The sequence below is a fragment of the Diceros bicornis genome, chromosome 27 (genome assembly GCF_020826845.1).
Source record: "Diceros bicornis minor isolate mBicDic1 chromosome 27, mDicBic1.mat.cur, whole genome shotgun sequence".
Lineage (NCBI taxonomy): Eukaryota > Metazoa > Chordata > Mammalia > Perissodactyla > Rhinocerotidae > Diceros > Diceros bicornis.
Window position 1 is genome coordinate 3,289,317 of NC_080766.1, and position 23,250 is coordinate 3,312,566.

Below are 23,250 nucleotides of genomic sequence, written 5' to 3' on the forward strand. Positions count from 1 at the left end.
CTCTAGCTTCGGTCCCCTTCTATTTAAATCTCCTCTCCTGGATGAGACAGATGCTCAGGGAGCCCCAGAAGGGCACATTTAGGACCCAGAGAGTAACACTCACAGGGAGGAGGATTTTAGCTGAACCCAGGGAAGGAGTCAGGTAGGAAGTGAGCATCCTCCCACTGGGACCTGGAGTCAAGATCAGTGGGCCCCTGGCAGGAAGGGCCTAGAGACTGTGCAGGGGCTTAGACCACACTTCAATCCTGGGAGCTGATAAAGGTGGAGAGTCAGTTCCCAAGGCTCCAGAGAGGGGCTCCACTAGGCCACCCACAGCATACCTGGGCCACCTGGATCCAGTGCTCCACCACCCTAGCCCTGTCTGGCACACTCATGCTCGGGTCCCCGAGGCAGGGGGTGATGACGAGACTGGCCACCCTTCTGATGTGGTCGAGGGTGGCCTGGTGAGTGGGTGCCAGGTGCTCATTGCTGGGATTGTTCCTCTTGCCCCAGGTGGAACCCAGGCACTGAGAGGGCAACACCTTCCGGAAAAGCTCCTGGGGAACAAGGGGAGTGTCACCCAGCCCTACCACATGCCAGTTCTGTGCCCACAGCCCCCAAAGTCCCACACAGGGTCACAGTTTAGAGCTGGAGCTCAGGAAGCTCAGGATGTGGCCTGAGCCTTACGAGAATCCCTAGGTTTTCTTCCCTGTCCACCGAGGACACCCAGCACAGGATGACCCAGGACTCAATACTGGCAGGGAAGGGAGAGGGTCATTTGCACCCACCCTGTCCTGGATAACTCCAAGCTCCAGACGGTGGCTCAACTCGGCTCATCCCAAGGGGGCATCTTCCACCACCGGGATACCCCCTCTGGTCCCACTCCCCATTCTGATGCACATTCCCCCATGGCAGCTACAACCACTATCCTTGTCTGTCTCCCTTGTAGTGAAGTACGCATCAGGTCCTGAGTCTCTTGAGCCTCCTGAGCAGACAGTTGGGCCACCAGGGATCTGGCTGCACACAGTGAGTTCCCCTCCTTACTGATAGACCAGGCCCTGCCCAGCTTTCCATCTCTTCTACCTCATGGAGTTGGCACAGCCACTCCTTGTGGCTGGAGCTCTGTAGCTGGCGCTGGAGCTGGATAAAGAGAAAGGTTCACCCATATAGCTAACTTTCCATGTGTCCTTCTAAACACAGAAATGATCCCACTTCCCTTCCAGGGGCACCCAGGCTGCGGTCCCCTTTACACTCTGACTCTGTCTCAGTGGCCTCCAGAAGCTCACACTGAGCAAGGGTAAGAGGGTCATGGCAGCTCAGCTCCGAATCAGGCAAGGTGACCTGCATGTACATCCCCTTTAGCTTGAAAAAGGGACAGCCCCAGTCTGGTCCTCCCCAAGTTCTGGTCCAACCCCATCATCCCAAGGTCCTGAGTGCGGAGACCCTCTGCTCCTGCTCTCACCTCAGAGCAGCACTAGATGGTGTTTGTGGCCTCATGCACCTGCCCCTTGTCTAGTGAGTTGGAGTTGAAACCATTGGGCATCTCCTCGATGACCTCCTGAGTGGAGTTTTGCAAAGACTGCCCGGGAGCTGGGCCAGAAGGAATCAGGGGCTGGCTGCACACTGCCACTGGGGCCGACACCCAAGAGAAAGTCTGCTCCTCTGTTCAGTCACAGAGGGACATCCCTGCAAAGAACTGTGGTCAGGAAGGGAAGGAGATCAAACCTCCATGGCTCGGTAACATATGAGTGGAGGAGCTCACATTCTCATGCTGCCAGCCACGACCTGGGGTATGAACATGACAGACCCACCAGGCTTCCGACACCTAACCACCAGCTCCTGCCCAGGAATGACCTACCCCTCATGCCCTGCCTTCCCCCCTCTTCAAAGACACACAGACACACACACACGATGAGGGGCAAGGGGTGTGGTGATGCTCAGGTGGGATCACAATTGTGTCCTGGCCGGCACTGCCTCCTGCCAGATGCCCAGAGGCATCGGGGATGACGGCTGTGCCAACGTCGGAAATGTCAAAAAGATTCTCTTTCTGGCCTATTTTGAGTCCAGATTCTCCAAAAGTTGGGATACAACAACAAAATATTTTTGCCCGTTGACTGTCTCCAATCAAGTGAGCTGGATGGGGGCCTGTGGGTGCCTGGTTACCAGAGTTCTAAGATCTGTCGGGGTCTATGACCAAGGAAGTAGATCATTTTTCAAGATTCCTTTACCTGGGCCCCGTCCCTCAATCAGACTTGTCCAGAGCTGCCCCTGGGCCCGGGCCGCTCAGCCTCCTCCCCCATATCATCTCCTGAACTGTACACAAGGAGCATACACAGCCATAGCCACAGCTCTCTGGAAACCTAAGTCGGGTTGTAGCTTTGAGGAGACAGGGATGAATGCAGACCTTCTTTTTCTTACCAGTTCTGCATCCTGGGAAAGTCCTTGTGCCACTCAGGTCCTCCCCAGTCTCCAAACCTGCACCATGAGGATCAAGCTAGAGTCTACTTCCTAGGGACGTTACCCGGTGTATATAACATAATATCTATTACCCCTGTGGGCTAGTGTCGCATGTACCTAAACTTAGAGATGGAATAATAATAAGAAGGGGTGATATGTAGCACAGAACACCACTCAAAACAGGCCTGGGTTCTAGCAATATGATATTGGAACAGTCGCTTCCAACCTGGCCTCATATTCAGGTTAGCATGATGAGGGGGTTGAAGCTAATGGAAATTTAGATACTGCCATCCTGCGGCATAAAACCATTCAATTGTTTACTGTTTTGTGGAGAATGAGACCCAAGTGCCTCATCTTGGCCTATGAAGTGGGCAACCTCTACAGTGGTACCCAGTAAGCCCCACTCATGGTATAGCCATCCCCGTGGAACCACTAAGTAGTTAGTAACTGGCTTCTGAACATAATAACAGCCAAAGTGATGAGATGTCTAGTCTAAATTTTAACTAACAAAGTCTCTCACTTCCTCTTACTCCTTCTTTCATGTTCCATCTCTCTCTCTCACACACACTCTATCGATTCCCTGTAACTGAGGAATCAAATACCAGTGTTTGGGGCTGCACAATGTGGAGGCCTATACAGGAGAGAAGCACGGGGGTGCCCAGGCCAACAGACAGAAAGAAACTCAGGCTCTCAGTCCAAACTGAACCCTGAAGGCTGAGAGTGAACTTGGGGGCGAGTCCTCCCCCAGTTGAGCCTCAGTTGAGGCCACAGCACCAACCTGTTAAACTCACTGAAGCAGAGGCACCCAGCTAAAATATGCCGGATTGCTGATCCACACAAATTGTGAGATAGTCAACATTTGTAGTTTTGAAATGCAAGGTTAGGGGCAATGAAGTCAGAGAGGGAAAGGTAACTGACACAGCCTACCAGGCCTTGGCTCTACCTTCCACCCCAGCTCCTGTTCTCTCCTCCCAGCCTCCCTCCAGCCACACTGGCCACCTTTCTAACCTCCTCTGGCCAAACTCACTTCTGCCTGTGAGACTCAGGACCAGTGGTGCCATCTCCCTGACACACTGCTGTCAGAGTCGTGCAGGTCTGGTTCCCTCTTGTCATTCTGGTCCCAGCAAATGCCACCCCAGTGAGGCCTTTCAGACCCTCCTACCCAGTGACGCCCAGCCCTCCCTCACAGCCTCCTGCTGTGTTTCTCTACAGCACTTGCTCTTTTCTTTCTCATGTCTTTGCTTTTGTCCATTTCCCCTCTAGACTGTGAGCTCCTGGCAGGCAGGGACCACTTGGTCATTTTCATCCTGCACTTTGGCCCACCAGGGCACCTAGCACAGGGTGAGTGCTCAGTGCACAGCTGCTGAATGAGTACATGGGAAGATCTTGCACCCCTCCCCCTGCTTCTGACCAACTTTGATTGTGGAGATGAACACTAGTAATAGGAGGTACAAGTTGTTTCTGAGGCAAGGGGACAGCCAGAAAGACCTCTGCTTGACTCTTCACTGCTCCAGGAGTCAAGTAAAGTTCAGTGGGCACCATGTAAATTCCAGGTTTACAGCAGCAGGACTCGATGTATATATATATTATGTAATTTGTATGTAATATGTAATATATGTTATGTAATAACCATGTAATTGTTACCAAAATAAGTTCATTTAACGTCAATCACCAAACAAAAATAAAAGGTTTTTTCCTGGTAATGAGAAGTTTTAGGATCTACTCTCTTAGCAACTTTCAAATATACCACAAAGCAATGTTAACTTGCAGAGTGCTGTATATCAAGTATATCTCAATACAACTGAAAAAAAATAAAAACAAAAACTCACTGGCCACCACTAACACAAGTGGCTGCTCGTCCCCTGGTGGCAAGCACTAGCACTGCAGCCCTTGCCAAAATGCCATCAAACAGAAAAGAACCTTTATTCAGGTGTCTTCAAGACAGAGGATGCCCAGACTCCTAGGGGTAAAAGAGCAGGACCTGTCACCTTCGAGGGAGTTGGAGGAATCTCGGGAGCCTACCTTTTCCCCCATCTTGTTTTCCCCCACCAGGTGTCTTCTTCATTCCTGAGACATCCAACCTCAACCAGGACAATGACCCTGCTGCCAGATGAGGACCTCTGGACCTGCAGATGAGAACAAGGACTGGTCTTCTCTCTCGTCTCTAGACTTGGTGTCTAGTGCTCTGTCATCTTCTTCCTTATCCCAACTTCTCATCCGCCCAAGCCCCCAAGCCTAAATGATCTCAAGTGTGTGGAAAGCATTTTCTCAGCGTTTCAGAGCATAGTAGGTCATCAACAGAGAACCTAGTCCAACAGACACGTTGCGAGTGACTGGAACCCTTGGAATCACCGGCTGGATGCACTCCACTTTATACAGGAGGACCCTCACTGAGATCTTCTCTTCTGTTACCAATGCCTACACAAGAGGAGGATGTGCTCATCACAGTTCTGGGTACCCACAGAGGTGGACTGCAGGACTCCAGTCTTGTGCTCGCCAAGTTGGGCCAGAGATGGGTCTGGAACAGGTAGAAACTTAGGAACCATAGGGATTCCTCTGCCCATCTATGGGGCCCTGGGCATATATCTAGGAGAACGGATGCTATGGCCCCGTGAGAGAGCTGCCTCCAACCTCTCTCCCTCCTGCCTCTTATCATTTCCCCGGTGTCGGCTCTTACTTGACTGCACCTCCATGGCCCCCACATGAGAAATCAGTGTGAGTGGCTGTGCCTGTGCACATGCGATGATGAGGAGAGGAATATGACCCCATATGGACAGGAGTGGGCAGCAACCCCCTAGGATCTTAATACCTCTCATTACCAAAGGAAACTTGAGGGAAGGGGCAGAGCCTTGGCCAAGGAAGCTGGAGCTCTGTCTAGTCTTCGGGACTCTGACTACCTCCTGTGGTCTGGGCCAGTTTCCCAACTGTACAGTGAGGGGTAAGATGTGCAATAGCACAAGCACGTGCTCAGCCAGGACAAGTTATCAGGCCCCATCGATACATTAAGTATGCTTTAAGTGTATTGAAGACATTAATATTGCTGTGCAATTATCACCATGATCCATCTTCAGAACTCTTCTCATCTTGCAAAACTGAAACTCTATACCCATTCATGAATACCCCCCATTCCTTCTCCTCCCAGATCTTGGCAAACACCGTTCTACTTTCTGTCTCTATGCATCTGGCGATTTCAGGAAACTCATAGAAGGGAAATCACACAAGGTTGTATTTTTGTGACTGGCTTATTTCATTTAGAGCAATATCCTGAAGGTTCACCCATGGTGTGCCATATCTTAGAATTTCCTTCCTTTGTTAAGGATGAATAATATGATATTGTATGTATATTCCACATTTTGCATATCCATACATCCCTGCACAGATACCATAGCCAGGGCCAAAACCAAGTCCAAAATCAAATGGGGCCCCAACCAGATTTTTATCAATGGTCCCTTGGAGACTACTTTCTTAAGCCACATTCCATATGATATTTACTAAGGATCTAGTCTTGGGCCATGAGTTGTTTTTCAGAAACTCCGTTTTTTCTCCTTGAGCAAGTTTCAACTGGTTTGAGCCAGTAAACCACAAGACGGCTGGCAAGACTCAAACTGTGGCTGCACAAGTGACTGGAGGATGACCTGGGAGACCAAGAACTCCTCTGCCGATCATGTTAAGGACACTGCCTTTTGAATGTGGGGTGTATTACAGAATATGAAAATCTTCTTGTGCAAAATGCCTAGGACTGCCCCCAACATTCCCGCACCCACTCTTTTGCCCTTAAAAAGCCCTTTTCAACAGCCCATTGGGGAGAAGGATTTAACCTTTGTCTCCTGTCACCCTGCTGTTTTCTTCTAAGGGTATTATAGTTTTAGCTCTTACATTTAGGTCTTTGATTTACTGGGAATTAAGCTTTGTATGTGGTGTTAGGTAAGGGTCCAAGTTGATTTTTTGCAAGTAGATATCCACTTTTTCCAAGACAACTTGTCGAGAAGACTTTTCCTCATTGAATAATCTTGGCACCCTTGTCAAACATCATTTGATCACGCGGGTGAGGGTTAATTTCTGGGCTCTCAATTCTGTTTCCATTGGTCAATATGGCTGTCTTTACGCCATTTCAATGCTGTTTTGGTACTGTAGATTTGCAGTAAGTTTTCAACAAGGAAGAATCAGTCCTCCAACTTAGTATCTCCTTTCAAGATTATTTTTGGTATCTGGGCTTACTTGAGATACCATAAGAATTTTAGGATTTTTTTTTTCTATTTCAGCACAAAACGTCCTTGGGATTTTGATAAGGACTGCACTGGATTTGTTGATCTCTTGGGATAATGCTGACATCGTCACAATAAGGAGTCTTCCAATCCATGGTGATGGGATGTCTTTCATTTCTAGTAGTGCTGGGTGGCTGTTCAGGTTGAGGGGGCGGCACTCCTCAAGATAGTCATGCAGATATCCACAATTCCTCTTCACTGTGCTTCACCATTTCCTTAGAACCTATCTACAGTCAACAGAGGGCAAAATGTATGTAAAATGTACGTGGGAAGTTTTCAAAGACTGGGTGTGCATGGAGAACACATTTCTTCCACTCCTCTCCATTACCAAAAACTACAGACTGAACCAGCAGACCCTAACACATGGAGACTGCAGACTCAACCAGCAGACCCCAACAAATAGGGACTGTTGACTAAGCAAGGGCCAGGGAATCAGGATCCTGGTAGAATCATCTGCCAACTCAAGCTGACCTGCTAAGCCTTTGTCTGGCACAGCGGACTAGCTAAGGGCTAATACTGATGCTCTGATAGAGCATCTTGTCAATTGAGACTGACCCATTGACCTTAGACTGGAAAGCCAGTTAGATCGGGAGCTCAACGCAAAGACAGTGGATCTCAGATCCGAGAGGAACTTACCCACGGCCCTCAGAAACAGCAAAAAGGATGGAGAACTCAAAGGTTTTGCAGGTACCAATGCCTGTGTTTCTCATCCCCTAAGCCATCAGATGTCTCATTTGGATCCCACTGCTGCCACCAAACTGGTACAAAACAAAATAAAAGTGAGCAAATTTTAAACATCTTGTTGGCTTTATACAACAGTTCATGATTCAGGCAGCATCCAGTCTAGCAGAGAGAAAGGAGCTCCAAGAAGCTGTACAAAATGAAAGACTTTTATAGGCAGAAGGGATCAGGAACAAGGAAGTTACACTAGACAAAAAAGATGGTTAGTTACTGCAAGGTTACCTTCCTTTAGGGGATGGCAGGGCTCTATCAGGAAGATGAGCTACCTGCTGCGCATCAGGCGATTCCCCATTGACTGGTTTAAGATTCCATTCCTGGGAGGGCCAAAAGTCTAATTAAGTCTCAGCTTGTTGACGTGGGGCTTAGCCTAAGCGGCTCCATTTGGGCCTGGTGTCTTGTTTAAACACGTGACTTCTGCTGGTCTCTGATTTCCCCAGTTCACCCTGACTGTCCCTTCACTGACCATTGTTGGTCACACACCCACTGCACCTGCCTCCAGTCCTTCCCTTTCAACACCGTAATCTCACACACAGCTCCTCCCGACACTATCATGACATCTCCCACCACATGTCCCATATAGCTTCCACACTGCCAGCAAGATGCTTCAGAAACACCACCACCATTTATGTCCAATGGGCTGAGAGGGCTGCGCATATACTGGGAATCAGGAGTCACAGGGTCTGTCACTTGGCCTCCAATCACCTATTATACCCCAGCTGAAGGGCTCACCCTGCGGAGAGACTCAGTTGTAGCCAACTCCATCGAACAACACCATCTTTGCCCCAGGCTTCCTTCAAAATGCTCTCCCCACTTTCTGCCCCAACTGCTCCTTGAGGGGTCATTTTGGGGTAGCCTTCGAGGCCACCTTGGGGATTTTGTGCCCAGGCCCAAACAGCTCTTGGCCCACAAACACTTTAACCATACCCCCTGAAATCATATAGCACAAGTAACCAGTCAATGGGTGCAAATTACTGATTTTACCTCCAAGACTCCTAATGAATATTTTACACCAGGAGCATCCACTTTTAGGTTGCACTGTGGGCTGATATCACAAGGCTCTCACCCAGTGAGCGTCTCTCTTCCCCAGCCCTCTGAGCAGCTTTCTCCAGACTATATTCTGCAATGCATCGTTGTCTCTCTTTCAACCTGCTTCTTTCAGGTCGCAGGTCCTCTGAGTTTCCTGCCCTGACTGGCTACCACCAACCCATAGAGACATTGTCAGTCCTATAGCACTGAGTGTTCAGTTCTACTAGGATTGACTAACTGGACTGGGCACAGGTGCGGTGGCCCTACCCACACATAATCAGCAAACTGAGGCAACCAAGAAGTATCGACAACCTTAACACAACATGGACAACAACTCCATAGGAACCTATCCTAGCCCTTGTACAACAGTCTCATGAGTCTCTTGCCTAAATGGTTTTATAAAATGGCCTCGCCCTAGACTGTCTATACTGGCCAAGGAAAGAAGGCATCGTGCCTTTCCTAGAACCACTTGCTTAATGTACGTCAACACACAAGTTCAAACCTACCTCCACCAGATGGCCCAAGAGGTTAAAATAGTGCATAATATTACCCAAATCTTTGAACAGATACCCAAGGCCCCCGAGATCACTGACCTATTTTCATGGCTGGTCTCTCCAAGCTGGGAACAATGGCAATGGACTGGATTTTAGACTGTTGCTTGTATAATCATAGGATTTGTTACTGTAGCCCTCATCAGATGTTTACTCTCTTGGCTACAACCTGCCCTACCCCTAATAACTCTATTAATTACCCTTATTAAATACCCCAACCAACTTAAAATTAACCAATGCTCTAATTAATTTAAAAAATTCAAAATTTTTATGGGAGAAAATCTGCTTAGCGTAGAAGACTCCGTTGTAAGCATTTTAAAGTATACAGTTCAGTGGCTTTTAGTACAATGATTAAGTCATGTGGCTATCACCACTAACTAATTCCAGAACATTTTCAACACCCCCAAACAAACCCATACTCATTCACACTTTATTTTCTCCTAACCCAAGCCCATGGAAACAACTCATCTGTTTTCTCCCCCTATGGATTTGCCTATTCTGGACAGTTCATTCAAATGGCTTCATGCTATCTGTGGCCTTTGTGGATGGCTTCAATGAGCACACATGTTTCTAGGTTCATCCATGGCCTAGCATGTAGCAGTAGCTTATTCCTTTTCATGGCTCTATAATATCCTATAGTATGAATAGGCCACATTTTGTTTATGCAGCCATAACTGGATAGAAATTTGGGTTTGTTCCACTTTTCGATCATTGTGAACAATGCCGCTTTGAATGTCCATGGGCAAGTTTGCTCTTTTGGACATATACCATGGGCCTGTCCAGGTCAATGGTTATTCTAGCTTTAAGATTTTTAAAAATGCCAAGCTGTTTTCTCCAGTGGCTGCATCATTTTAATTTCCTACCGGTAATGTATGTAGGTTTCCCTTTCTCCACATCTTTACCAACACTTGTCATTTTCCATTATGTTGAATATAGCCTTCATTTTGAGCATGAAATAGTATCACACTGTGCTTTGAATTTGCATTTTCCTAATTATTAATGATACTGAGCATCTATCTTGTACTTATTGGCCATCTATGTATTTTCTGGACACACGTCTATCCCAGTTGGTTACCCCTTTTCATTGACTTGTCTTTTGTAATTGAATTCTAAGAGATCTTTATAATATTCTCAATATTAGAGTCTTCTCAGTTATATAAGTTGCAAATAGTAGGAGACTTCAATACCTCACTTTTAACAATGGATGGAGTATCCAGACAGAAAATCAGGAAATAGCAGACATGAAAACATTAAATACTAAATGGACCTATGAGACATACACAGAATATTTTACTGGACAGCAACAAAATGCACACCCTTCTCAAGAGCACATGGACTATTTTAAAGAACAGATCACGTCTTAGGTCACAAAACAACTCTTAACAAGAAAGATTAAGAAAACTGAAATAATACCAAGTATCTTTTCCAAACACAATGGCATGAAACCAGAAGTCAATAACAGAAGGAAAACGGGAACATTCATAATACGTGGAAGTTCAACAACAAAACTCTTAAACTTAAAAGTATATCAAAGAATAAATCAAAAAGGAAATTAGAAAATATCTCAAGACATACAAAAAGAAACAATAAACACACCAAAACTTATAGGATGCACCAAAGTAGTACTAAGAGAAAAGTTTATAGTGATAAACTTGTACATTATAAAAGAAGATGTCAAAGAAACAACCTGACTTACAACACACAGCATTAGAAAAGGAAAAAATGAAACCCAAAGTGAGCAGAAGGATGGAAGGCACCAAGAGGAGCGTGGAAAAAAATGAGAGTATGAAAGATCAATAAAAGTAAAAGTTGATTTTTTGAAACAATATAATTGATAAAACCTTAGATAAAATATTTAGAAAAAAAGAGAGATGACTCAAATAAACTAAATCAGAAATGAAAGAAGAGGCAGTACAACTGAGGCTTCAGAAAGAAAAAGATCAGAAGAGACTATTCTGAACTAGTGTACACTCATAAATTGGATAACCTAGACAAAATAGATATATTCCTAGAAACAACTTATGAAAGCTAAATCATGAAGAAATAGAATTCTTGAACAGACCCGTAACAAATAATCAGACTGAATCATTAATCAAATACCTCCCAACAAGAAGAGACTTCTCCACTCTGCCTGACTTCACCACAGACCCCTGAGCCAGCCTGCCCCAGCCCCAGGCTGACTCCCGTGGACCTAGCTGGCTCCCTGCAGGCTTCTGCAAATCCAGGCCCCTGGCTCACCCTGGAGCATGCCAGCTCTGGTGGCCTCAAGCAGCATCCTTGACACTAGGCTCACACCAGCTTCTGGGAACCCAGGCCCCCATCTCAGCCTACAGGCTGCTATCTTCAGCAGCCCAAGGTGGCTCCTGTGACCCCAAGTGGTGTTCTTGGCACCAGGCTCCTGGTGGGCTCTGGTGAATCCAGACTCTGGCTCACCCAAGTTCCTGCCTACTCCAGGCAGCCACAGGCAGCACCCACAGCCACAGGCAGCTTCTGTACCAGGGCACCCAGTGGGCTCCCACAAACCCAGGACCCAAGGTCACTCCAGCACTTGCTGGCTCCAGCAACTCCAGGTAGATTCCGTGGCACCAGGCTCCTCGGGGGCTGCTGGGAACTCAGGCCCCTGGCTCACTACACCACCTGCCAGTTCTAGCAGCCATAGACAGCTCTCACAGAACCATGCTCCTGGCAGGATCCCACAAAACCAGACCCTCAGCTCACCCAGGTGCTTGATGACTCAGGTGGCCACAGACATCTCCCATTGAACCAGGCACCAGCAGGTTCCCATGAACCAAGGCTTCCATCTTGACCCAATGCCTGCTGGTTCCTGCAGCCTCAGGCAGCTCTTGTCACCCCAGGACCCCAGCAGGCTCCCAGGAATCCAGACTTTTGGCCTACCCCAGCACAAGCTGTCTCTCATGACATCAGGCTCCTGGCAGGCTCCCGTGAACCAAGGATCTCAGATCATCCCAGCACTGGCCAACTCCCATGGCCTTGGATGACTCCTGTGGCTGGAGGCTCTCAATGAGGACCTGCCAAACCAGGCTCCAGTGGGACTACTCATGAACTCAGGGTCCCAGCTGTGCCCAGGGCCAGACACAATACCATAGACCCAATCTTTCCACTCACTCCTGTACCAGGCTGCCCAAGGACTCCAGCAGCAAGCCTGCCCCTGGACACCACCAGATGGCCCACCCAGGACCCCTAGATGGGCTGACTGTGAAGGCTTTGGTTTGCTAAAGCCAGTCTGTAAAGAGTGGAAGAGGTACCTACTTCCTCAAATTTGCAGACACCAATGGAGGCCACAAGGATCATGAATACTCAAAGACCCATGACACCACCAAAGAAAAAGAATAAAACTCCAATGACCGACGAAGAAATGGAGATATAGGAACTATGTGACAAAGGCTTCAGAACAACCCTCTTTGAGAAATTCATAAAACTATAAGGAAACACAGATAGACTACTAAATGAAATAAGGAAAGAGTGCATGAACAAGTGAGAAGTTCATCATAGAAACAGAAATCATTAAGGAAAAACAAACGGAAATCCTAGAGTTGAAGAACACAATGACTGAACTGAAGAATTCAATAGAGAGCTTCGAAATCAGATTCAACCATGTACAGGAAATAATTAGTGAACTAGAAGATGTGTCATTTGAAATCATCCAGTCAAAGAAGCAAAAAGAAAAAAAGGAATGGATTGGAACAGGGAAAGGCAGTGTGAGTTATGGAATACCATGAAAAGAAATAGATAAGCATTATTAAAGTATCAGAGGAGAAAACAGGGAGAAAGGAAAAGAAATTTGACTTAAAAAAAAACAGCAGCTGACACCTTCTTAAATCTGGGGAGAGATTTAGACATCCAAGGTCCTGAAGCCGATCTGTCAACCTAAAATTTCAAACTAAAACTTTCTTCTCCAGGACACATTATAAAACTACCTAAACTCAAAAAAAGGATCAAACAACATGATCAAGTTCAACATGATGCAAATCAATGAATGTGAAACACTGCATTGATAGAATGAAAGATAAAAATCATAAAATAATCTCAATCAATGCAGAACAAGCAGTTTGACAAAATTCAACACCCCTTCATGATAAAAACCCTCAATAAAGTGTTATATAATGAACATACCTGAATATAGTAAAATGTTTACATGACAAAACGCACAGCTAACATCATATTGAACAGTGAAAGGTTGAAAGCTTTCTTGCTAAGACAAAGAACAAGACAAGGGTGCCCAGTCTCAACACCACTCTTCAACATACTGCTGCAAGTCTTAACCAGAGACATTTGGCAAGAAAAAGAAATAAAATTCATCCAAATTGGAAATGAAGAAACAAAGTGGTCTCTGTTTGCAGACGATATGATTTTATATAGAGAAATACTTAAAGACTGCCCCCGAAACTGTTAGGACTAATAAACAAATTCACTTAAGCTGCAGGAGACAAAATCAACATATAGAAATCTATTGCCTTTCTGTACACTAACAATGAACTATCTAAAAAAGATATAAAGAAAATAATCAGATTTACAATAGCATCAAGAACAGTAAAATACTCATAAATAAATTTAACCAAGAAGGTGAAAGATCTGGACACTGACAACTATAAGACATTGAGGAAAGAAATCAAAGACACAAAGAAATGAAAAGATATCTTATGTTCATGGATCAGAAGAATTAATATTGTTAAAATGTCCATGCTACCCAATGCCATCTCAAGATTCAATGCAATTTCTAGTAAAATTCCCATGACATTTTTCACAGAAATAGGACAAACAATCCTAATATTCATATGGATCCACAAAAGACCTCAAATAACCAAAGCAACCCTGAGAAAGAAAAAGTTGAAGGCATCACAATTCCTGATTTCAAACTTTATTACAAATCTATAGTAATAAAAACGGTATGATACAGGTATAAAAAGAGACACATAGACCAATAGAACAGAATCAAGGGCCCAGAAATAGAACCACACACATACACTTTGCTAACATTTGATGAGTCAGCCAAGAAAACTCCATGGGGAACGACTAGTTTCTACAATAAATGGTGTTGGGAAAACTGGATAACCACATGCAGAAAACTGAAATTGGACCCCTATTTTACACCACTCTAAAAAAGATCCCAAATTGAATTAAAGACTTAAATGTAAGACACCAAATATAAAACAACTAGAAGAAAATATAGAGAAAACAGCCCCATGAAACTGGTCTTGACAACGATTTTTTTGGATATAACATCAAAAGTGCAAGCAACAAATGTAAAACTTAACAAGTGGGGTGACATCAATCTAAAAAGCTGGTGCACAGCAGATGAACAATCGACAAACTAAAGGGGTTCACATCCACAATATATAAGAAACTCTTACAACTCAACAGCAAAGAAACCAACAAAACAATATGAAAATGGTCAAAGGACCTGAATAGATACTTTTCCAAAGAAGACATAAAAATGGTCAACATGTACATGAGAAGATGCTCGTAATCACTCATCATCAGGGAAATGAAATCAAAACTACAATGAGATATCACCTCACACCTGCTAGAATGGTTATTCTTAAAGAGACAACACACAACAAATTATGGCGAAGCTGGGTAGAAAAGAGAATCCTGTACACTTTTGGTATGAATGTAAATTACTATAGTCACTATGGAAAAAATATGGAATTTCTCAAAAACATAAAAATAGAAATACTATACAAATGAGCAATTCCACTTCTGGTTGTATACCCAAAGGAATTGAAGTCACTATTCTGAAGAGATATCTGCACCCCCATGTTCATTTCAGCATTATTCACAAACTGAGGACATGGACACAATCCATGTGTCCATCAATGGATAAATAGATAAAGAAAATGTCAGACATATGTACATATACATGAAATATATAATGGAACATTATTTAGCCATGCAAGAGAATGAAATCCTGCATTTTGTAACAACACAGAGGGAACTTGAGGCATTACGCTAAGTGATATAAGTCAGACAGACAAAGACAAATACTATATATTCTCACCCATATGTGAAATCTAAAAAAGCCCAACTCAAAGGAATAGAGACTAGAATGGGGTTTGCCAGGACTTTGGGGGTGGGGGAAAGGGAGAGATGTGAGTCAAAGTGCACACATTTCTAGCTGTAAAATGAATAATTTCTGGGAATCTAATGTACAGCATGGTGACCATAATTAACAATAATATATTATAGACTTGAAATTTGTTAAGAGAGTATATCTTAAAAGTGATCGTTAGAAAAAACAAGTTAATTATGTGAGGGAATGGAGGTGTTAACTCAACATTTTGTGGTAATCCTTTCACAAATCATCATCTTGAACACCTAAAACTTACATACATTATATGTCACTAATATTTCAAGAAATGTAAAAAAAAAAATCTCTCAACAAAGTAAAACCCAGGACCATATGACTGCACTGGTGCATTCTATCAAACATATAAAGAAGTTTTAAAAACAAGCCTTCTTACACTCTGTCAAATATTGAAAAAGAGGAAACACTTTCAAACACATTTTACGATGCCAGCGTTACCCTGATACCAACACTAGACAAGGACACTAAAAGAAAATAAAATTACAGGCCATTACCCCTGATGAACATAGATGCAAAAATCCTCAACAAAATACTAGCAAACTAAGTTCAACAGCGTATTAAAAGAATTATACACTATCACCAAATAAAATTTATTCCTGATATACAAGTGTAGTTCAACATAAAAAAATCTATCAATGTAATATGCAACATCAAGAAAATGAAGGGGAAAAAAACAGAATCATCTCAGTTGATGCAGAAAAACCATTTGACAAAATTCAACACCCTTTCATGATAAAACACTCAATAAACAAAGAATAGGAGGAAAAACACACAGCAAACATAAGACTCAGTGATGGAAGACTGAAAGCTTTTCCTGAAAACATTAAGATCAGGAACAAGGCAAGGATGCCCACTTTCACCACTTCTATTCAACACAGCTGAAAGTTCAAGCCAGAACCATGAGGCAATAAAAATAAATAAATAAAAGAAATCCAAATTAGACAGAAAGAAGTAAAATGGTCTCTGTTTGAAGATGATATCATCTCATATGTAGAAAATCCGAAAGACTCCATAAAAAATGCCGTTTGATCTAACAGATGAATTCAGGAAAGTAGCAGGATACAAAGTCTATACACAAAAATCAGTTGAATTTCTATACACAAACCAGGAGCTCTCTGAAAAGGAAATTACAGAAACAATTCATTTATATCAGAAAGAATAACATGCTTAGGAATTAACTTAACCAAGGAGGTGAAAGGCTTGTACTATAAAAACTACAAAACATTTCAGAAAGAAATTAAAGAAGACATACATAAATGGACACACATCCCATATTCATGGATTGGAAGGTTTACTATTGTTAAAGTGTCGATATTACCCAAAGCAGTCTACAGATTCAATGTAATCCCTAACCAAATCCTAATGATGTTTTTTGCAGAAATAGAAAAACCCGTCCTAAAATTCACATGGAATCTCAAGGGACTCAGAATAGCCAAAACAATCCTGGAAAAGAAGAACAAAACTTGAGGAAAAACTTAATACAAAGCCACAGTAATCAACAGTATGGTACTGCCATAAAAATAGACATAGAGACCAATGGCATAGAATAGCGAGCCCATAAATAAACCCTCACATATATGGTCAAGTGATTTTTGACAAGGGTGCCAAGACAATGCAATGGAGAAAGGTTTCTTTTCCACAAATGGTGCTGGGAAAACTGGATATCTGCATGCAAAAGAATGAACTTGGACCATCATCCAATACCACATGCAAAAATTAACTCAAGGACATAAATGTAAGACCTAAAATAAGAAAACTCTTAGAAGAAAACATAGGACAAAATCTTGATGACATCAGACTTGGCGGTGATTTCTTGGATATGACACCAAAGACACAGGTAACGAAAGAAAAACAATGGACAAATTGGACTCCATGAAAATTTTGTAAGTTAGTACATCAAGAGGCCCTGTCCATAGACTAAAAAGGCAACCCACAGAGTGGGACAAAATATTTGCAAATCATATTTCTGACAAGAGACTGATATCCAGAATATACAGAGAAGTCCTAAAACTAAACAACTAAAAAACAAGCTGATTCAAATATGGGCAAAGTACTTGAAGAGACAGTTCTCCAAAGACTTATGAATGACATATAAGCACATGAAAAGATGCTCAACACCACTAATCATTAGGGAAATGTAAATCAAAACCACAATGAGACACCACCTCACACCCACTACGAAGAGTGCTACGGGAAAGACAGAAAACAAGTGTTGGCCAGGATGCGGTGGAATGGGAACCTGTGTACACTGTTGATAGGAATGTAAAATGGTGCAGCCGCTATGGAAAACAGTATGAATGTTCCTCAAAAAATTGAACATAGAATTATCACATGATCCAGCAATTCCACTTCTGGATATACACCCAAAAGATCTGAAAGCAGAGCCTTGAAGAGATATTTGTACACCCATGTTCATAGCAGTATTATTCACAATAGCTAAAACGTGGATGCAACCCCAGTGTCCATTGACGCATGAATGGATACACAAAATGCAGTATATCCATGCAACAGAATATTATTCAGCATTACAAAGGAAGCAAATTCTGCAATATGCTACACATGGATTAACCTTGGGGACATTATGCTAACAGAAATAAGCCAATCACAAAAAGATAAATACTGTATGATTCCACTAACATGAGGAACTGAGAGTAGTCAAAATCATAGAGATGGAAAGCCAAGGACTGGGGGAGGGGAGAAGGGAGAGTTATTGTTTAATAGCTATAGAGTTTCAGATTTACAAGAGTTATGGGGATGAATGGTGGTGATGACTGTACAACAGCATAAATGTATTTAACGCCACTGAAGTATACACTTAAAAATGATTAAGACGTCACACTTTTTGTTATGTATATTTTAACTCAATATACAAAAAGGAAAAAAACACAGAAATTAGTTATCAAGCCACAAAAAGACATAGTGAACTCTGAAATACATATTGCTAAGTGAAAGAACCCAACAGGAAAAGGCTATATACTCTGTTCTATAGTTTTCATATATTCCAATTACACGTCATTGTAGACAAGGCAAAATCATAGAAACAGTATAAAGATCAGTGTTGCCAGGAGTTGGAAGGCAAGGGATGATGAGGCAGAGCACAGGGAATTTAGGGCAATCCAACTCTTAGGATACCATCATGGTGGATACATGAGATTATGCATTTGTCAAAATCCAAGTACATGACAACAAGAGAGTGAACCTTAATGTAAACTACGGACTTGGTTACGAACACTATAGCAGCATCAGCTCCTCACTTGTAAGGAATGAACCGCACTAACACAGGTTGGTCATGCAAGATGTTAACAGTAGGGGAAACTGTGGGGGAGGAGGGAGAAATGCTCTGCACTATCTGCTGAATTTCTCTGTCCATCTAAAACTTTCCTAAAAAACAATCTATTAATTAAAAAGTAATCAATGGAAGGTAGGGAGTGGGTAGAAATATGGAGGAAACAAGAATATCACAATATTGATAAACGTTGATGCTGAGTAATAGAGACATGGGGGGCTATCACACATTTCTGTTTAATTTGTGTATGTTCAAGGTTTTCCACAATAAAACATTTTTAAAGGTCCAGATTAAATCTAGATTATATGTACAAGGAATCAAAGAATGTGAAGAAAACAGATATTTTTGAAGCAAGTACTCAAGGGGCACACTGAGGGAACGTGTAATCACACTGGATAGAAAGTGAACGTCCTGGTTCCACCAGGAAGGTTCAGAGCTCAGTGAGCAAGGCAGGCGACAGCACAGTTAGGGAAGTGACAGATAATGATCACAGAAAAGTGTTCACCCTCACTGGTCACAGAGATGTCAACGATGGGCCCGGAGAGGACTGCCCCAGGATTTACAATGTCGTGACACCCACAGTTAGAGCAGGCTCAGGGACAGAGCACCACGTCCTGTGAGAATGCCAATCAGCACCGGCTTTCTGGAGGGCAAACCTCCCGAACCCTGGAAGCTGCAGGCCACTGGCATGGCTCCTCTGTTGTACGGAATCTGTCCAAAAGCAAAGGGACTGGATAAAGATGATGGACTGAATCAACACAGGTAGAGCCCCTTTGACATAAATCCCTAAAAAATGACCCAAAGATTCCTTCATTGACGAATAAATTCATAATATCCCTGGGAACCATCAAGAGAGCCAAAATTTGAGGAAGACATCAAAGAGAGACAGCAGCTGGTGCCCGGGGATCCCAATGGGGAGCTCCGTGTTGGCCATGGAGACCAAGCCAGGGTGACCTCTCTCCCTCCCCCTCCTCCCCCTGCTTCTCACCTAACACCTTCTGCATCGCCCCTCCTTTCCCAGCCACTGCCCACCTCACGCTCCAGGATTACAGGAGCAGAGGCACAGGGCGCCCTTTCCACCAGCACATCTGTCCTCTTGCTCTCTGTGCCTCCCCAGGGTGCAGAGCCCAGCTCTGCACCTCCTCAGGGCCCAGCACGCTCCTCCTGGGCCCCCAGGCTCCTCTTCTCCATCTGGTCCTACCTGCAGCACCTGCTAGCTCATCTCCACCTTATATACAAAACTCTCCCTTGGACCCATGTTCCCTTTGGGCTACTGTCCACTTTCCCAACTCCCTTTCATGGCTAAACCTCTTTAAGTAAGGTGCCTCATCCTTATTTCCCTCCCATGGCCCCCTTCCGCCACTCTAGACCCAGCTTCATTCTCATCCTCTCAAGGAGACTGAGGTCACCAGTGATCCCACGTGGCCGAGTCCAACCATCTTTTCTCCTTTCTGATCAGAGCTGTACCCGAACCAGTTGAGCACCCCTCCTTTCTACAAAGCCCTTTTCCCCTCATGACTCCTGCGACTCCATGCTCCACCCTTTCAGTCCCCTTTCCTGGACCCTCTTCAGCTGCACCTCTGCAAACACTGCCTGTTCCTAGGCTGGGCCCTGGTCCCTTCTACAGCTACAGTGACTCCAGGAAACCTCATTCAATTGCATGGTTTTAAACATGTCTGACCTCATCCTGACTCTGCAGACACACAGATGCAACTTAAGAGGTTAGGTGCTAGCTCCCCAGTGTCAGCATCTAAGGAGTATCTCAGATTTGATTCCTCTCCAAATTTTACTGTCATATGAGTTCCAAAATAGCATCAAATATTTCCAAAAAGGAGGAAAAATTTGGATACAATGAATAGTGGTGAACAAAGTAACCAATAAAATGTATACATATATCCAATCATGGCTGCTTGATGGGGAAAATAAGAACACAGAACAAATATCAGACAGTCTCGAGCCAGGGAGTGGAAGGTGATGAGTTGGGAGTGTAGAACACAGGCACTGATCAACTCTAAGCATTTACAGAAAGAGAGGCAGAAATGATTGTTCCTAAAAGCTGAAAGACACCCACTAGAAGAATAGAAAAATCATGAGAAAGCATAACAAATTAAAAATTAAATTGAATGGTAGACTCAAATTCCAATTTATTAATAATCACAATTGTAAATGGATCAAATTGCTCTACAAAAAGATGAAGGCTCTCAAGTTGAGTTAAAATATGGTTATAAAATAAAGGGATATAATGTGGTTGAAAATAAGGAGACAAAGAAATAAGACTTTAAATGGGACAAAAAGGGGTTTTCTGAGTTGATAACTGTCACGAACACTTATGCACCTCACAATATGGTCTTGAAACATAAAGCAAAACTGGACAAACAAGAAGACACAGGCAGCTCCAGAATCACAGGGAATCCTACCTTACCTCTCTTAGAAATCCACAGGTCAAGTGATACAGTAAGTTAGGAAACAGATCTGTTGACAAACACAAAAAAGCTAGATCTAGCCACAGCCTGAGGGACAACAACATAAGCAACTAGTGGAGAGGATACATTCTCCTCAAACCACAATGAAACAGTCACCACAATGGACTGTGTGCTAAGCCACAATGAAATCTCTAAAGAGTCCAAAAAGCAGAAATCTATGTGACCATATTACGGGAACTTAAAGCAATAAAAGTAAAAAATAATCACAAAATATTGGCTCCCCTACCCCAACTTATCCACTTGAAAATCTGTCCACACCCTTCTAAATCTCTCAGGTTAAAGAGTGGATCTAGACAGACAGGACAAACTCTTTAGAAATGAACAGCAGTGAGAGCAGCATGAGGCAAATCCATGGTGTGGGGACTAAGGGACAGAAGAAGGGACATAGCCTCCACTGCAGGTATCAGGGAATATCAACTGTACACGAAGAAGCTGAGCACTTCCCTCCAGGAGCCAGAACAACACCACAATAAAACCAACAACAGCAGAATGAAGTGAGGATTCACGAGGCGGGAACAACAACGTAGACCTGAGCAATAGAGTCAAAGGCTGGCTCTCCCGAAAGACCTGTAACAGTGAGAAACCTTGTACAGTCTGACCAAAAGGAACAGACAAAGGCACCAAACTGTACCATCAAGTACAACAAACTATGGAAACAGCTTTAACGTGATAGGAGAACATAGTGGATATCTCTGACCAAGACATCAATAGTCCTCAGCTGGAGCTGTCCTTCCCCCAGGATGCATCTGGAAACACGCAGGATAGGTTTTGTTTCTTGTTTTGTGTTGTCCTAATGGTTGTTGCCCTAGGGGTCCCGCAGGTCCTGAACAGCCTGTCACATAAAGCCGTTTCCCACCTGAAGTGTTACTGACATCTGAGAAGACAAGCACTGATCCAGATTAAATGAACAACGTGGTAGGGAAATGTCTTCCATGGCTGTATAACAGGGAAAAGATGGTACCCTCAGCATGTAAGGAATATCGAGAAACCAATGTTTACAAGTACTAAATTGTAAAAGAGCTGGAAAATCATAAACATAGCCAATGAACACACCAAAAATATATCCAACCTATTGGTACAGGTGGAGAAATATGCATGTAAAGCACAGGGAACAGTGGAGGAGATTACACACCAAATTTTACTACTGACAAGGAATAAAAGTTGGGAGGTAGGTGAGAAATAGGAGTTTTTACCACTTCTTAGCTTATATATTTCTGTAGTGTTTTAATTTTTACAAAAGAGAATGTATTCTACTCAAAAAGATGTTTAAAATTTTAAAGAAATTGTTAAAATATTAAAAATGACTTCAGTTCAAAGATATTCATTAAAACATGAATGGAAAGAACGTCCTCATGACTTTAAGAGTCTCCTATAAATTTTCTAATAGTTTACTATGTCCACTTTATTTAACATTTAGATCCTAACTCACTGGAATTTACATCTGTGTGAGGGATGCAACAGAAGCTGATTTTCTACTGTTCAAGTGGAAAACCAACGATCCAGACACCGTTCATTGCGTAGGTCTGGCTTTCCCAGCTGACCTGCAATGCCTCCTTCCCCACCTGCTAAACCCTGACAACTACCGCTGCCTGTCGAGCGCCCTAAAGAGAGCGAGGTGAGCTCTGCAGCCTGGGCTCCCCGTCTGCAAGGGGCAGCTACCAGCAGAGCCTTCTCCCAAGACAGCAGCAGGTAGGCTGCACACACAAGTGCTCAGGGGCCGTCTGCTGTGGAACAGGAAACCCCTCATGATGAGCAGGCAGTGGGAGAGCCCCAAGCACCGGGACTGACCTCGGCTGGGGGCAGCAGGCTGCTCAGTCAGGAAGCACCCTTCCTTCAGCTCGTCCAGCTCCTCCTGCAGCGTGTGCACCAGGCTGTTGGCGGCTGCCCCTCTTCAGCTCGCCGTTCTTCTCCACCTGCTCCCGCAGGTGGCACCCGTGCTCCTGTTCCCCCGGGAGCAGAAGCAGTAAGAGTGCAGTGAGTCGACGAGTTCTTGGGTCGCTTTCTGAGGGACGTGGGGCCAGTGTTGCTGTGCTCGCCCTGCACAGCTTCTGTGGCTGGCTTCAAGGTGACATCTGTTGGAGGGTGGAGGGGCTCTGGGAGGCTTTGTGAGGCATCATTGTGAATGATGAACTTGGGGGTTCTGGGCCAAGCTCTCATCAGGCCCCAGGCTGGTCCCGCTGCAGCTGGGCTCCACATCTCTCTTCAGCCTCTTTCAGTCAACAGCCTCTCAAGGGACAGATGGCCTCTCTCATGTGTACTCTGAGAAGAAACTGCAAGAAGGAAGCCAGCCAATAAATCTGCATATCCCAGATTCTGAGGGATAAGAAATGCCACTCTTAGCTAGCAGGCCCTGGCA

At 44.0% G+C, this 23,250-nt stretch overlaps 1 protein-coding gene and 1 long non-coding RNA gene across 7 annotated transcripts in view; both read right to left on the minus strand.

Annotated features, from left to right (window-relative positions):
• The window catches only part of LOC131423088 (ral guanine nucleotide dissociation stimulator-like), a 303,954-nt gene that overhangs the window by 175,478 nt on the left and 105,226 nt on the right, over nt 1-23,250 (minus strand). The gene's annotated exons all lie outside the window — the stretch shown is intronic.
• On the minus strand, nt 1,092-22,721 carry LOC131423097 (uncharacterized). The gene is made up of 3 exons (XR_009224227.1): nt 22,683-22,721; nt 7,338-7,459; nt 1,092-1,119 (listed from the first exon to the last, which is right to left on the minus strand). It is a non-coding gene; the product is annotated as an uncharacterized LOC131423097 (long non-coding RNA).